Source organism: Halichoerus grypus, chromosome 4, assembly GCF_964656455.1.
Source record: "Halichoerus grypus chromosome 4, mHalGry1.hap1.1, whole genome shotgun sequence".
Classification (NCBI taxonomy): Eukaryota; Metazoa; Chordata; class Mammalia; order Carnivora; family Phocidae; genus Halichoerus; species Halichoerus grypus.
In genome coordinates this window covers 87,837,601-87,854,966 of record NC_135715.1, presented here as the reverse complement: position 1 = coordinate 87,854,966, position 17,366 = coordinate 87,837,601, and positions in this window count along the sequence as shown.

Sequence of the window (17,366 nt, the reverse complement as noted above, 5' to 3'; positions counted from 1 at the left end):
TACCACATAAAATTCCAAAGTATATCAGTTTCACAATTATGTTCTTAGTGCATTTTGTGGATTTTGGTTTTGTTGCTTCAATAAAAATCCTCTTTCAGAACTTGTTGTATATATGTGTGAATATTTTTCTAAGTATGATGCCTTAAAAACTTACTGGATCATGTGACATTCATACTTTGTATTTTAATAGCAATTCCAAATTGCCATTCAAATTCCTTGTGCCAATTTATTCTCCCATAGAAATGTATACTGTTTCAATTTCCTAAGCCACCAGGACTTGATAATATCAAACATTTTAATGTATGTATTTTGAATGAAAGATGGTATTGTTTAATATGATTTATAGTAATTTAGAGAATCATATTCAAAGTAGTAATAGAGGTTTTCTGAAAAAAAATTCTATGTAATTTGCCTGTTTCTGTTCATTGTTCATTTTTCTAGATGTTTGGTTGCCTTTTCTTTATTGTTTTGTGGTTCTTAATGCACTGATAACAAAATTTTCCTTGATATAAATTTATTTTCTAGCTATAAGGGTAAGGGGTTAAATTATTTTATTTGCATTTTTCTTAATCTTGACCTCAAATTTTGGAGAATTAAATTACAAATAGTTCTTCAAGAAAGCTAGTATGGACTGCAGACAAATACTGCTTTGAATGAAATCACTTAATATAATCTTACTTTAAATAAATGGTATCAATCAAAGAATGTATGAAATTTGCATTTTTGAAAACTTGGTTAGTATCTTTGCTTTCAAATCAGAAAATACAACAGCGAGCAATGCAGATTAGCATTAGGGATAATTAGATCCTGATAATTTTGCTGCTTCAAACTTGGCAAATGAGAATATTATTAATTTCTAGTAAGGGATGTCTTGGTGTTGGTTTCACTGGGTTTTGGGCAAATGGAGTACAACCTAAAGGCAGCAGATGCCTGGGCAGTCCAGAGCTGAACCCACAAGGCAGATAGGAGATGGGAAAGGTACAGTTGTAGAAAGGGACGCAGAAATGAAGAGAAAAAGATGTGGTCAAAGTCTGCCAAAGGAGAAACACACACACACACACAAACACACACACACATAGGCGCACAAAGATCTGTACTTAACAAGGGGTAGCAGTGCACGTTAATGAAAGTCTTTGCTGATCTAGTTCAGTAAAAGTGAGCTCAGACTCTATTTATAGACCTTGCCTAAGCAACAAATTCCTTGAAAAACTGCATAGCTTCCTTATGAGATTATTAAAAATGATGCAACTGGCATAAACACAAAAGTGAACTTGATAAAGAACCCAGGAAGAATATGAGATGAGAAGACAAAGGTCCAGGGAACAGAAAGTTAGTAACCTCAGATGTAATACATGTATATATATTTTTTCAAGCTTGAGTCTTTTTCTCTAAGTTTTCAATATGGCTACAACTAAGCAACAGAGGGATCAAAACAAGATATTAAAAAAATCCAGAGCCTCCTTTAGCAAGCATCCAGGTGAACTCTTTAAATAGATGGTTCTAGCCCACCTAGATATGTTTAGGAGCACGTGAGTCACCCTACCAGAGTGGCCCACCTAACTCGTATTCATTGCAACCATCCCCTATTCATCATCCCTTTTCAGCTTCCCTGGTCCTTTTACCCCTCCTCACCTCAGGTCCTGTTAACTCAGACCATTGAAAAATTTTTAGACAGTTGGCAAGCAGATTACAATGATATTTTTTGCTGGAGTGTGCAGAGGGAACTAGAATGGGATGTCTGGAAAGAGATTTCCTGATATCTCTGCACAGAGGGAAAGGCTTGAGTTTCAACAATGGAAGCAGGGATAAAGCAGATGATACGTGAAATATTCAGAAAGTCAGTTCATAATAACTCGGGAAAGAAGAAAGAAATGTGATAATGAAGAAAAAAATGTTAAATCTCTGAATTCTGTTAGTTGTGTCGGGCTAACTTTATTAAATGAGAACTCAGCACATTTTAAGGATACTGTCTAAGCAGATAGGATAATAGCACCAATAGAATCAACATGCCACTTTTATGTAGGCATTGAATTGTTTGGACTTAACAGAGAGTATAATTATTGCACAGCATGGTGGTTCAGACAGTTTCAGTGTGTATTGTATAGGGGACTTCAAGATAATTTTAAAATAATTGTCCCATGTAGGAACCCTTCATTCTAGTAGACCTTGTGCTTTCTAAAATGTTTTGGAGATGCTAAAAATGTTCCATCTATAAGATACTAAATATCTGGATAATCATAGAGCCTTTCATTCAAAAAAGTATTTTTCAATACAGTTTGCGAATCTGTGAATGATGCAATCTCCTGCCCACTGCAAGAGACGGGCAAGATTGTTCTAGTCAATGAGAGTGGAATGGAATTGGGGCAAAGGTTGGGTGCATTTTATCAGAAGGTGGCTACATGAAATGGAAAAGACAGTACACATCAAACTAACAGAAGGGTAAGGGCTGAGGGTCAAGCTGAAGCAGCATATCAAATATGCTGTTAGAGCCGGGAAACCAATTTCTTTGTAGATTGTGGAAATGAACTGAAAAAGGTAATAAATAGTTTGCATGGTGCCTTCTCATTTAGTCATGTCTCAAAATCATTCTGTATAGGAATTCTAAATAGAACCAATTCCCTTCTTATAAGAGTTTTAGATTAAGATGAAGTATAAATAAGTAAAATGCCTAAGATAATGCCTAATGTATTATAAGTGTTCAATTGTGTCTTTTGATACTTGTTTTCCACATGCACACTTGCCACTGCAAAAAAAAAAAAAAAAAGTAACAACTTAGGCTATGAGTTTTGTTTTCAAAGCTGCATCTCCCATGGTGTTCCCTAGTAGGTTGCACCACTGCAGTGTTTCATGATTTTAAGCTTAATGACTATGTATACCTGCCTGGTTCTCAACTATTTCTTTTCCTACTGAAATCACATGAACTCCCAAGGCAGTGACATTGTAACTTGTTTTGGAGATACCAGACATTACATCAGATATCTAGAGATAAAGGTTGTTAGTAATGTGGGGGTACTCGAGGAGCACACTGTGCCTTATTCTCTTGAAATGGAGTTTCATGAATTTTACTTTCCATGAAAATTTATACAAAGTGTTGGTTGGGTTCATTAAGTAATTGTCTGCATGTCACTCAGCTTAGGCCTTGCAGAAATCAGATCCTTGCAAACTGCCAATTAGAAGGAATTAACATCTGTCTTGAAGATGTTACTTCAGGCACATTTCACAAGACTTAAAGTAGCTACTTATTCACGTTGCTTTTATTACTGAACCAAGTTATTGACATAGGAATACAGAATTCTGTTCTTCTCAGAGCAACACCTCCCATTATTCTATATTATTTTCTATATTGCTATTAAATAGCAATTACTCATGGGTAGTTAAAACCTATTAAAATGCATATTTACCTACCTGTGTTTAACAATTTTTGTAGCATTATTAATTTCATTTGAGTAAAAATGAGAATTCCTTTCAGTTAGTTAACTCCCCTATATATTGCTAAAGCACCTTTCTCATAGGGTCACAGAATTATAGACATTTAAAATTAAAATGGACCTTAAAATCATTTAATACAACAGGATAATGATATAAATTGGATCTTATTTTGTGCCAGATAGTATTAAATGCTCTAGCTGCATCACTTCATGCTCTAGGGCAATGGTTCTCAAACAGGCTTATATGGGGAACTTTATTTCAGCAGAACTGGACCTTTGTGATGAAATAAAATCTTGGGATTATCTGCTGCACGCCAGAGTTCGAGAAAGCACTGCTCTTGGAAGTGGAAACAATTACATCTTCGTTTTGTATATTGAGAGAATTGAAGCCCGTAGGCAGTACCCTTCTGGTGGTCACAGTGCCTGCAAGCAGGAGTCAGTATCCAGACTTTCTTTGGCTGAGGCTGACAGGGAGGTACATTTTGCAGCTCTCCTCTGTGAGTCAGTGCAGATGAACTCATGATGGCTGTTTGGAAGGCTGCACAGAGACAGATGAGGAGATCACACTGTGACCCATGGACACTCTCACGACCAACTGCTGATGTCTGCCATGGACTCAGGGGCAGTTACCCAGTCCTATTTCTTCCATTTAAAAACAGCTCAATTTGTCCAGAGGAGAATAGATGAATGAGAGAACAAAATGCTAAATGGGTAACAATGACCCCAGAAAAATATACACTAAACAAATCAGAAGAGACCCAAAACAAGGGGGAAAAGAGAGGGAAAAAAAAAAAGAGAGAGAGAGAATATGATCAGGCTGGTGAATAGAATAGAGCCACACACTAGATTTTGGGTGTATTTTGGTCTGTTAGAAGAAATTGCCTCCCAAATTTTTAAAGAAAGAAAAACATATATACACAAAAATAAGGGTAAATACAAGGAAGGGATGGAATATGACTGTAAAAATGAAAATTAAAAAGATTTTTAAAAAAGAATTGATAAGAAGTTGGTTGAAAAAGAATGAAAAAAAATTTTAAAAAAAGAATATGATCAGGCGGGAGACTAGGACAATGTCATACACTAGATTTAGGGTATATTTTGGTCTGTTAAAAGAAACTGTATCCCAAAATTTTAAAGAAAGAAGAACTTATATATATACAAAAAATAAGGTTAAATACAATGAAGGGAGAGAATATGACTATAAAAATGGAAATTAAAAAAGATTTTAAAAAAGGAATTGAAAGATGTTGGTTGAAAAAGGAAAGAAGAAAAATTCAACTAAAAAAATAGAAAAAGAATTTTTTTTTTTTAAATTAACTTTGAAAGACTAAAGAATCATGGGAAAAAAGCCATGAATTCTATGTGCTGTATTCCCCTAGCACTGGGGTTTTGCCATTCTCATTGATAGGTAAGCTTGGTCTTGGCAAGAGCTTGTTGCAGTGATTCTCAAATGTCTTTGCCCCAGGTGGAATTGCACAACCAGCCTAAGTAATCTGCTCGGGTTTGCTCTCGGTAGCTTTTGTTCCCCGAAAGCTTTCCGTACAGCTTTGGAGGATAAGAATGAAAATGGCAGCCTCCCAATATCTGGTCCCAGAGGAGCCAAGAACTTGGGGCCCCACTCCAGAGTGAGCCCCCAGAGAAAAGCAGTCAATCACTCCTGTCTCCTTGGTCTCACAGCCACACTCTGTGCTCATCCAGCCTGTGGCCGAGCATTTCTATTTCTGGCACATGACCCCATTTGGAGTCTCCAAACCCAGCAAAGAGACAGTCTCTTCAACAAATGGTGTTGGGGAAATTGGACAGCCACATGCAAAAGAATGAAACTGGACCATTTCCTTACACCACACACAAAAATAGACTCAAAATGGATGAAAGACCTCAATGTGAGACAGGAATCCATCAAAATCCTAAAGGAGAACACAGGCAGCAACCTCTTCGACCTCAGCCCCAACAACTTCTTCCTAGAAACATCGCCAAAGGCAAGGGAAGCAAGGGCAAAAATGAACTATTGGGACTTCATCAAGATAAAAAGCTTTTGCACAGCAAAAGAAACAGTCAACAAAACCAAAAGACAACCGACAGAATGGGAGAAGATATTTGCAAATGACATATCAGATAAAGGGCTAGTATCCAAAATCTATAAAGAACTTATCAAACTCAACATCCAAAGAACAAATGATCCAATTAAGAAATGGGCAGAAGATATGAACAGACATTTCTTCAAAGAAGACATCCAAATGGCCAACAGACACATGAAAAAATATTCAACATCCCTCGGCATCAGGGAAATGCAAATCAAAACCTCAGTGAGATACCACCTCACACCAGTCAGAATGGCTAAAATTAACAAGTCAGGAAACGACAGATGTTTGTGGAGATGCGGAGAAAGGGGAACCCTCCTACACTGTTGGTGGGAATGCCACCTGGTGCAGCCACTCTGGAAAACAGTCTAGAGGTTCCTCAAAAAGTTGAAAATAGAGCTACCCTATGACCCAGCAATTGCACTACTGGGTATTTACCCCAAAGGTACAAATGTGGTGATCAGTAGGGGCATGTGCCCGCCAATGTTTATAGCAGCAATGTCCACAATAGCCAAACTATGGAAAGAACCTGGTTGTCCATCAACTGATGAATGGATAAAGAAGATGTGGTATATATATACAATGGATATTATGCAGCCATCGGAAAAAAAAAAAAATGAACTCTTGCCATTGCAAGGACATGAATGGAGCTAGAGGGTATTATACTAAGCGAAATAAGTTAATCAGAGAAAGACAATTATCATAAGATCCCAGTGATATGAGGAATCTGAGAAACAAGACAGAGGATCATAGGGTAAGGGAGGGAAAAATGAAACAAGACGAAACCAGAGAGGGGGACAAACCATAAGAGACTCTCAGTCTCAGGAAACAAACTGAGGGTTGCTGGAGTGGAGGGGCATGGGAGGAATGGGGTGGCTGGGTGATCGACATTGGGGAGGGTATGTGCTAGGGTGAGTGCTGTGAATTATGTAAGACTGATGAATCATTGACCTGTACCCCTGAAACAAATAATACATTATATGTTAATAAAAAAAAAGTTTAAAAATAAAAATTAAGAAAAACTAAAAGCAGCTCAAGAGCAGGTGTGTTTTCTTTCAACTAGATCCCATGTTGGCTTTTGCAGTTTTTGGTGAGACTCTCAGCCTCAGGAATGTCTTGTGTGCTCCTTAAAGAGTGTTAAAGGTAAGACAAATCCAATGAACCAGGAGCCAGAACACAAATTCCAGGCCCTGCCCTGAAATTAACTCGTGTGAACTTGGCCAAGAGATCTTTTCATTGCTGGATAGCAGTTTTCTCACGACAAAACTGAGTTATTTGGACTCAGCCATCAGAAAGCTTTCTTCCTTGTCTAACACGGTTAACACTCCATAATTTGACAACAGTGACTCTTTCAGTTTAGAGGTAATATCCTGACCCAAAATCTTAGTGTTTGATTATTTCCAGAAACATTCACCAGCTAGTCTCTCAGAACCTGCAGAAGCAAATGTACAAAGGAACAGATTGCCAGAGTAGTTAATTTCACAGGCAACTCTATTTTGGGGAATGGGAAAGAGAGAGGTAACTGTGTAAAGGATTGTAAACATGTGGTGAAATCTAATAATCTAAAATTATTTGCAAATTATATGGTATCTTTCAGATGTTGAGGGGAAGGGGAAAGGTAAAGAATTTATGCAAAAAATGTAGTTGTTGGTGATAGATCCGTGTGAGATTGACCAGTCTATTTTGGTTCCATGTTTATAGGATTCATCTTTTTTTTTTTTTTTTTTTTTTAATTTTTTTATTGTTATGTTAATCCCCATACATTACATCATTAGTTTTAGATATAGTGTTCCATGATTCATTGTTTGTGCATAACACCCAGTGCTCCATGCAGAACGTGCCCTCCTCAATACCCATCACCAGGCTAACCCATCCTCCCAACCCCCTCCCCTCTAGAACCCTCAGTTTGTTTTTCAGAGTCCATTGTCTCTCATGGTTCTTCTCCCCCTCCGATTTCCCCCCCTTCATTCTTCCCCTCCTGCTACATTCTTCTTCTTCTTTTTTTCTTTCTTAACATATATTGCATTATTTGTTTCAGAAGTACAGATCTGAGATTCAACAGTCTTGCACAATTCACAGCACTTACCAGAACACATACCCTCCCCAGTGTCCATCACCCAGTCACCCCATCCCTCCCACCCCACCCCCCACTCCAGCAACCCTCAGTTTGTTTCCTGAGATTAAGAATTCCTCATATCAGTGAGGTCATATGATACATGTCTTTCTCTGTTTGACTTATTTCGCTCAGCATAATACCCTCCAGTTCCATCCACGTCGTTGCAAATGGCAAGATCTTATTCCTTTTGATGGCTGCATAATATTCCATTGTATATATATACCACATCTTCTTTATCCATTCATCTGTTGATGGACATCTTGGCTCTTTCCACAGTTTGGCTATTGTGGACATTGCTGCTATAAACATCGGGGTGCACGTAGCCTTTCGGGTCCCTACTTTTGTATCTTTGGGGTAAATACCCAGTAGTGCAATTGCTGGATCATATGGTAGCTCTATTTTCAACTTTTTGAGGAACCTCCATACTGTTTTCCAGAGTGGCCGCACCAGCTTGCATTCCCACCAACAGTGTAGGAGGGTTCCCCTTTCTCCGCATAGGATTCATCTTTTTAAGTCCCTTTTTGTCCCTTCTACTTCTCATGAAGTAAAATGCCATGATATAGCTCTATTTATTTTTCTGGCTTTTACACAAATCGATTTCTAACCAAGTAGGCTCATAAAAGTAGATAGGAGAAGGCATGAAGCCACACCTCCATCCCCAAGCCCTACTAGTCACCTTCTAAAGAGGTGTAGTATTGGTTCCACAAGATACTGGAATGTGAAAAGTTACTTAAACTCTTTAGGCCTCAGTTTTGTCATCTCTAAAATTAGTGTAGCAGCAGAATAATACTTTATGGATTTTTATGAGGATTAAATGATATAATGGGCACATAAAAAGTGGTCGACAAATGCTATACATATATCTATAAATATGTGGTATCTACAAGGCCAGAAACAGCCCCTCAAAGAATGACAAAGATTACAGTAATTTTAAGTGACACAGCTAAGACAAAAGCCCATGCTTCCAGACTCCAGGTTCAAAACTCTTCCTGAGTTACCAAATTACTCATGTATATTTTATGTGGCTCCTGGGGAACTCTTACCATAGGGAAACGTCCAATGCATCATAGAACCAGAATGCTTAGAGTTAAGAGTTCCCCTTTCCACCCTCACTATTCTGTTTCCACAGAACTACTTAACCCTCGGGACACTTAAGACAGAAGACTGAGAGACTCATTACGTGGAGAATAGGAACATTTTCTGTTTTTAAATGCTCCCATCTCTCAGTCCCTTGTATCTGGTCCCCTTTCTTCATTAAAAGCAAGGTGGAATCGGAGATTCCTGCCCCCAACCCCAAGCAGCCTATCACACCCTCCTGGCGTCCTTCGTCTAAATCCTATTTTCTAAGTTCATAGCCCAGGTTTCTGGATCTTGGCTTGCATTAGTATGCAACCCACCCTCTTTCTGATCTTTAATCTTTCCTATTGGCTGTTTCTCAGACCACATCTTATTTTTGCAGGTCACATATTTTACATATCTCTGCCACCGATATCTGCCTCCCTAATGTTATTTCCCATTCTGTTAGGGGGAGAATAACCCTGCCCCCTCCAACCCCACTGCCACGGATATTAAATCAGAGAAAGGGACTGAGCAAAGCACACAATTACTAAAAAGAAATGTCCTTAACAGTCATCATTTCTCAACATGGCTATGACTCCAGTCCACAAAGGCAGCATTCTTTGATTACTATCATCAAAAGCCCATTACTCTAAAGAGGACAGTATACATTTTGAATGATGCTATTAAGGTGTTTTTGTGGCTGAAGTTGCTAAATAGTGAGTACTTTACTCCCGTCCAGTCATGCAGGGAGCATTGAAATATTTAAAATACGAGGCAATCAGGCACCGAACCTAATATTTACTCTCTGAATCACTTAGCTGTATTTCATCAGCTCCCCTGGTCTTCTGAATTTTCATCAACAGAGCATACATCATGAAATCTTCCAGTGCGGGGGAAGGTCACAACACCACCTTCCAGTGACTTTCATGGTGATGACATTAAAATCTGAAGATACATTCATTTTCTGAGATACTCTGTTCCCTTGTGAAATGAGGATAGACCAAGGGTTCATCCTGAAGAAAATCAGACCAATCTTTTTTCTCTGCTCTTAAATCATGCAGAACTTGTCACCACCTTCTGTGTTCACTTTGCATAATACTATTTTCCTTCCCTCTTGCACATTTCCCCTCCCCGCTACATCCACTGTATTCATATATTGATGAGGCAGGATAAGTGAGCTCAACATATATCTTAAAAAAATCATGACTGTGTTCATTTTCTAAGTCCTTGGGTTTATATCTAGCGATAGATAATTTACCCCGGAAAGAAAGCTTCACTGAGCTTACCATTCAAAGGGCGTAGGTAGAGGTGAAGCATGGGGAGACAGCAGGAGCTCCGTGGAAAATGGACTGGTACAGAGAAGCTGAATTTGAGCTTCAGCTCTGCCACTTTGCAATCATGGGACTTGAGCGAACCTTTAATCCAGCAGAGCATTTGTTTTCTTATCTGTACACTTAAGGTTGTTGAAAAATAAAAGATAAAATTTGATAATGTGTAGAAAAACATCTTAAACTGTCAGTCTTAGTATTACAGGTGCAATCTTAAACATTAAGCTTATTTTTTTTTTAAGAGTTTCTTTATTTATTTAGAGAGAGAACAAAGAAGAGGAACAGAGGGAGAGAGAGAATCTCAAGCAGACTCCACGCTAAGCATGGAGCCCCCTGTGGGGCTCAATCTCATCACCTTGAGATTATGACTTGAGCTGAAATCAAGAGTCAGACACTTAACTGACTGAGTCACACAGGCGTCCCTGACTTATTTTAAATTAAACAGTACTCTTACTGAGAGTGAGGTTATATCATTCATTTTTGTGTTGTTTGACTATAAACATTGGTTAATGGATATAATTTATTATTGATCTTAGCATTAGAAAGTGTTTGAAATTTGATTCTGTTCTCTCCCCACTGTATTTCTGTAAACAACACAGCACAATTTTTAACTTTGCTATTTGTAAAAAATGGAATTAGTAATAGCTACTTCACAGGTATGAAATCAGCACGAAATGAAAGTCATGTATGAACATGAACAGCAAATGTCTAGCACATGGTAGGGATATTTTGAAAAAAATCTATTTCTTACTTTTTCTCCTAAATTGCATTGGTTTTAGATAAATGCATTACTATAGAAATAAAAGCATTGTAAAGTATACGATATGCAAAATACAGAATGAAGGGGAAAACTGACAATTATGAGAGGTGATTTTTATCTCTGACTAGAACTAATACAAAATATACAAAATCAACATAAGCATAGTCAAAATTTACACGAGGCCCTGATATTTATACATCACCTGATTATTAACAATTACTTTGACCTTTGAGCTATAAGGCTGACAGTCACTATAGACCAATTCTTAAAAAATTGTGTACTTTTCTGTTTCTTAAATTGTGGACTGAGGACATATGTTATTATCTGCAATCTCTACAGAAATGGGGCAGCGATGGAATAAATTTGATTGGGTCAAGATCTGAAATAATAAAAAGACATTTTAATTAGAACTTGGGAAATGTAGGTCTGACCTCTGAGTTAAAATCATGATATCATAATTATGTAGTAAAAACAGATCCTATTGCAAATTTCTGAAGAAACACGGTTCCACAGAGCACTAATTCTTTGTAATATTAATAGATGTTGTAAGAGGAAAGTATCAATGGGAAATATTGTTAAAAACAAGCCCCTTTACTGGAAGAATATAGTGCCTTTGATAAGCTGACAACACAATAATATAATTGAAATGACAGAAAAATCACCATAATGTGCCTTGGTCTGAAACTGTCTGTTAAGCTAACTTAGTATTCTTTTCCCTGTTGCTCACAAAATTCTACCTACCTTGGCCTTCCAAACCCCCACCTCAGAGCTTTGCACTTGTCATTTCCTCTTCTCCCATATGTATCCATGTTTCCTTCCTTCATTTCATTCATGTGGTTGCTCAAATGTACATCCTCACTGATTCTTTGCTCTCCACGAAGTATGACATGGCATCCCCAGTTACTCTTCATCACTTCCACTGTTCTTTCTTCCTTCCTCTCTTCCTTCTTACCTCCCTTCCTTTCTTTCTCTTTCCTTCCATTTTTTTTCTTTTTTTAATTTTGGTAGCACTTAACCTTTGTCATTAGACTACACACACACACACACACACACACACACACACACACACACACACACATAGTTGTTTTTTTTTTTTTCTTAATTATCTTATTCTCCAATCTAACCCATTAAGTACAGGCCTTTGTCTCTTTGGTTCATTGTTGAATCCCAAGCCCTAGAACAGTAGTTGCTACGTAGTAAATGCTCAATAAATCATTATTGAGTAAATGCTCTGTTAAAAAGTGCCATTAGCAGGTCACGTATATTAAAGAATTTCCAAATTTAGAAAGCAAATGAGTGATATACATAGACAAATAAATCCAGGGAAGAGCACAGTCTGAAATGCAGGAAAGAGAAGTCCTGGGAAACTTCTTACCATCAGATAAAAAAAGCTAAAGCACTGGGTGTTATACGAAGACAATGGATCGTGGATCACTACATCAAAAACTAATGATGTATTGTATGGTGACTAACATAACAGAATAAAATTAAAAACTAAAAAAAAAAAAAAAGCTAAAGAAGTTGCACTCAGAGAAGATAAACCTTCCTGTTTTTCTTCCCTACCTTACCCACACAAAGGAGCAATCAGCAAGGGCTTTTGCCAAAAGGTCAGGTCAGAGGGAAATTGCTTACTGACCTACTGCCTCAGGGTGGGGAGGAGAGCAGGATAATGCCCACACCCCGATGAAAACCTGCTATCACCCCTAGCAGTGTGTGCCCTGCTACCACCACCTCAGACGGCAGGTTTTAGCATCTAATGGGGCAGTTAAGCCGGATTGCCAAAATAGAATAATTAATACTCACTGAGATTTGAAATTCAACCAACAATATGAAAGGAACCAAAATCAACAAAAAGGATATCCGAAAGCTGAAGAATTCATGCCTTCAAAGACATTCAGAGAATATTGCATCTGGTTTACAAATTATCAGATAAAGTCATGAGAATTTGAGAATATGTCCAAAATTCAGATTAAAAAAATTTAAGACAGCATTCTAGCAGAATGAATACAACTGATGAGTCAGCTAGTGAGTTGGTACCTGAATCAAACTAACTTTGTCTACAATGTAGCACAGACTGAGTTGTGATATGTCAGAGAGCAAATTTAGAAACAATAAAGTCTAGAATGTCATGTGAATACAATAACAGGTAAGATTCAGAGGGCCAGACTTTGTATTCAAGAAACTTAGTGTTTAAAACACATGCAAAAAATATTTTTTGAATGTGGGGGCTTCAAACCCCCAAATGGTAGTTATAAATGGCGGTATCTTTTAAAACCCTAGGGACATGTTCGTATGCCTGCTAGATTTAAGGAAGAAATGTCTTCATGGGCCTCCGTCAATTAGGTGTATTGTGAAGATATTATGAATGTTTTGTAGAAAACCCCTATCTGGGCGCCTGGGTGGCTCAGTTGGTTAAGCGACTGCCTTCGGCTCAGGTCATGATCCTGGAGTCCCTGGATCGAGTCCTGCATCGGGCTCCCTGCTCAGCAGGGAGCCTGCTTCTCCCTCTGACCCTCCCCCCTCTCATGTGCTCTCTCTGTCTCATTCTCTCTGTCTCAAATAAATAAATAAAATCTTTAAAAAAAAAAAAAAAAGAAAACCCCTATCTACTATTTCTGTCACATGACCCCAAAGCATGTTTCATATCTGCTTATATTTACAGTGGTCAGTGGAAACCAGCAGCAAAAGAACACTGAATGCATGTTTTTGAAATGGTAATACATTGTCTGGAAAAAGTGATTGGGAGAAATAGTGCCAGAGAAGAATGCGGGAGGAAAAAAAAACAAAAACCAAAACACCTTCACAGAGTAAAACTGTTTCATCTCAGGGAGACCTAAGGACCACTCGCCAGGAGAATGATTTTTCTCTACCCATGTCTTCTGTCAGGATGCAGACATAATCTGGTGATGTATTTGTCTTTTGATGTGCTATCTTAAGAAAAATTCTCCAAGGGAAATTTAACCTGCTGTGTCTGATCATCTTAACTCACTGGCAGAATCTGTTCTCTGAGGACTTTAATGCCCATGAAGCTGACAGAACCTTTCCAATCAGTGAGCAGGGGCTCCTACTTGCTCTAGAAATCACACAAAGACAACTTCAAAGGACCCATGTTAAAGTAGAGTATTAGGTCCTAAGTTATTTGAACGGTGCCTGAGCCAGAGCCATCGGTCCATACCATCCCTTACCTTACCTTACATTCTGTGCAGCTCTATGTTCATTAAATATCACTGAATACACCCAACAGCTCTTTAGGAGATCAAATGTCTGAATGGGAAAGATCATTAAAAAGTGATTTGTGTCTATGAAACCAGGACATAATCCTGCTAAATAGAGAGAACCACATAGGGTGAAAAGCGCTCATTCTCATTCATTTGGTAATTTGGGTTGTTAGAAACATTTAATATTTCACGAAATGGTGTGTAAAAAAAAATAATCTGTGGACCTCATCACCCTAAAATTCTCCTTCAAACACAGCTCAGTTTCTTCCCAGATAGTGTGATGTCAGTGTGGGAGCTGTGAGAGAAGCCAGATCTGTAAGCAACCTATTTCTTGGGAACTTTCAAGCAGTTTAGGAAACAAAATTCTAAGAAATGTTGCTTTCTAACTATGGAAGGAATATTTTCTCCAAGTTGTCATAGACCATTAAGTTCCATCTTCCGCAAGGCAGGGGGACTGCTAAGGGGCAGGGGCAGGTCCCAGAGAAGTAAACATCTTTTTCACAAGATCATGAGTATTAATCTAAATGTAATTGGAAATAGATGGGGAATGTAAAGCTCAGTCTACCACATCCTGTGACAATAACTTGGGCATGGAGGATTTTCTGATGCCTAAAGGGTGTTGGAAACACTAAACCTTGTTTGTAATTAGATAGAGTAGGAGAATGGGATGGTTTTCTGGAGTCGTAGAATTCAATTAGAATTCCTTCTTCTGCCGCTTATTACTTATTCGACCTAGGGTAATGTCAGTAGACTGACTATCTTTCTCTCAGTTTAGGGTTGTTGGGATAGTTTTCTAGTATAGTGTATATAAAATGCCTCACACAAGAATGGTACATAAAAGTCACTGAGATTGCTAGCAATATGAGAGCAGGGGGTGGGAGAAGCAGGAGCATTTGTAATGATTGTGGTTTACTCTCAAGGAATAAAAGACGCCAATAGCATCTCTATAATAGGAGATAAAGTAATTGTTACTTCCTTCAATATCACTCTTAATCTGATCCCACATACCTTTCTTGTCTTATCTCACAATATTTTGCATATAAAATCTCTCTCTTCAGTTGGTCTCCTTTGTCGCTAGAAATGTCCTCCCTTTTCCAGACAAATTATGTCTCAAACTGATTTACCAACTGAACTGTCCATGCTTTTTCTTCTCTGCTTTTGTTCAGATCCTGTTCAAATCAAATGATGCCTTCTCATGAAGTCATCAGCTACATCGCTCAACAAAAGAGCTTTCTGGACACTCACTGCTCATCATATACCTAATACCTGGTGTGTTGTGACGCATATAGACCTGTCTCAGTGAGATTGCCAGCTTGTTTAGTGTGGCACCTATGGTGTATTAGTTATGTCCACTAAAGTGACATGTTTAGTAAGGAATAGTCAAATTGTTTTTTTTTCAGTGATAAATACATATCGCAATTGGTCACTAGACTTTAAATTCTTGCCAGTGACTTTTTGTTATGAAAAGTAGGAAACTATTTTTCAGCATCAACAATTCAGTTTTTCTTGCATTTTTTTCATGGAATCATGCATTTTTAAAAGATTCTCTCACAACCATTCGTTTATCGAGTCAGGTTGGAACCATGCTAATTGTTGTGAAAATATTGGTAAAAAAGACCAACATAGTCCACACCCTTGGGACACACAAAGCCAAATTAACCAGACATATAAACAGCCAGTTACACTAAAGTGAGGTAAGTGTCCCAGTAGAATGTAAAAGCCAAAAGTAGCTTTTGGGTGGAACAGAGTAAGATGGGTATGTAGAAAGAAAAACTGATAGAGTTAGATGGATAGATGATAAATGGAAGGAGAAAGACAGGCAGATAGACATTTTTAAAAAGTATTGTCGGATATTCTTCACTCTTTCCTTCAGATAAAGGTTTCCATCTGGAGCCATTGCTCTTCACTCTGAAAACTGTTTTCAGCCAATTCTTGTGGTGCATGTCTGACGCAGATAAATCTCTCTGCTTTTGTCTGAGGAGAAATGCAATTATTCCCCCTTCATTTTCTAATCAAATTTGTGAAGTATAGTTGTACATACATTAAAATGTCCCCATATTTTAATAAATTGGGGCAAATATATGCATCATGTAAGGAACCCAAAATCAAGATATAGACTATTTCTATCAGGCAAAAAAAAAAAAAAAAAATTCCTTTGTACCCCATCCCAGTCAAGCAACTATGCCCCAGACAATCACTAAACTGCTTTCTAACTAGAATTTTAAATTATCTTCCTAGAGTTTCAAAAAAATATAATCATATAGCATGTATAGGCTGTTGTCTGTTTTCTTTTGTCTACTATAATGTTTCTGAGATTCATTAATGCTGTTGGCATTAACAAAAATCCAGTGGATCCTGTATTTTTACTGTATTCTATTGTATGAATATACAATAGATTGTTTCTCCATTTCCTTGTTGGTGAATTTGGGTTCACTTTCAGCAGTTTTGGGAAGAGCTTCTGTTTGTGTGCAAGTCTTTGTGTGGAAATGTTTTCAATTCCCTTCAGTATACCTAAGCGTGTAATTGCTAGGTTGTATGATAAATGCATGTTACATCTTACTAGAAACTGTTAAGCTAGTTTCCAAAGAGATTGCATTGGTTTACATTTCACAGCACCCCCAGCAATGCTGCTACATGTAACTGTGAGAAAACCCTATAAATACTTCCAAAAACTGGATCTACTTATATTGACTGACTTATATTGACTCCACTTGAATATAGGTCATATTTTCTTGCTTCTTTGCATATTTTATAAATTTTGACAGAATGCCAGACATTGTATGCAAGTGAATAGTGAAGACTGAAATAAACACCTCCAAAAAAGAGCACCTACTTTCTTTTTGCAGTATTTTGTGAGTATGGGTCAGGCTTCAGATATTTTGAGGGCAGGATTAGTTCTCTCCCTTCAGAAGATGTGGGATTTAAGCACTGGTGAGTCTCCAGAGATTTATTTATTTCTTAAAGACAAGTTATTAACTTTCTGAACTGTGGGAGATCTCTCTCTGCTTTTTAGCCTGGCTACCTGCTTCTGGGGTCATTGGGCAGTTCTTTTTATTCTCCAGGCATATTCCTGGTCTCTGATTCACAGGATATTTTGCTCCATATTACTGTCCTGCCTCTAGGCTGTGGCAGTCATTGTCATGCACTTGAAGGACTTTTTGCTCCTGAAGATGGTTGCAGATTTATCATCTCCTGTGCCCTTTCCTCAGCATTGGTGTCCTTCTCATACTAGGTGAAGGCCTGTGCCAAAGAGAAAGAAGTTGGCTGATGGGTGTATATTTATTTTATAGCTAGGACTCTTTAAGATTTCTCTCTCTTTCATTGATGTCATGATCCAAGCTCATTAATTTTGTTATTTCTTCTACACCATCATGTG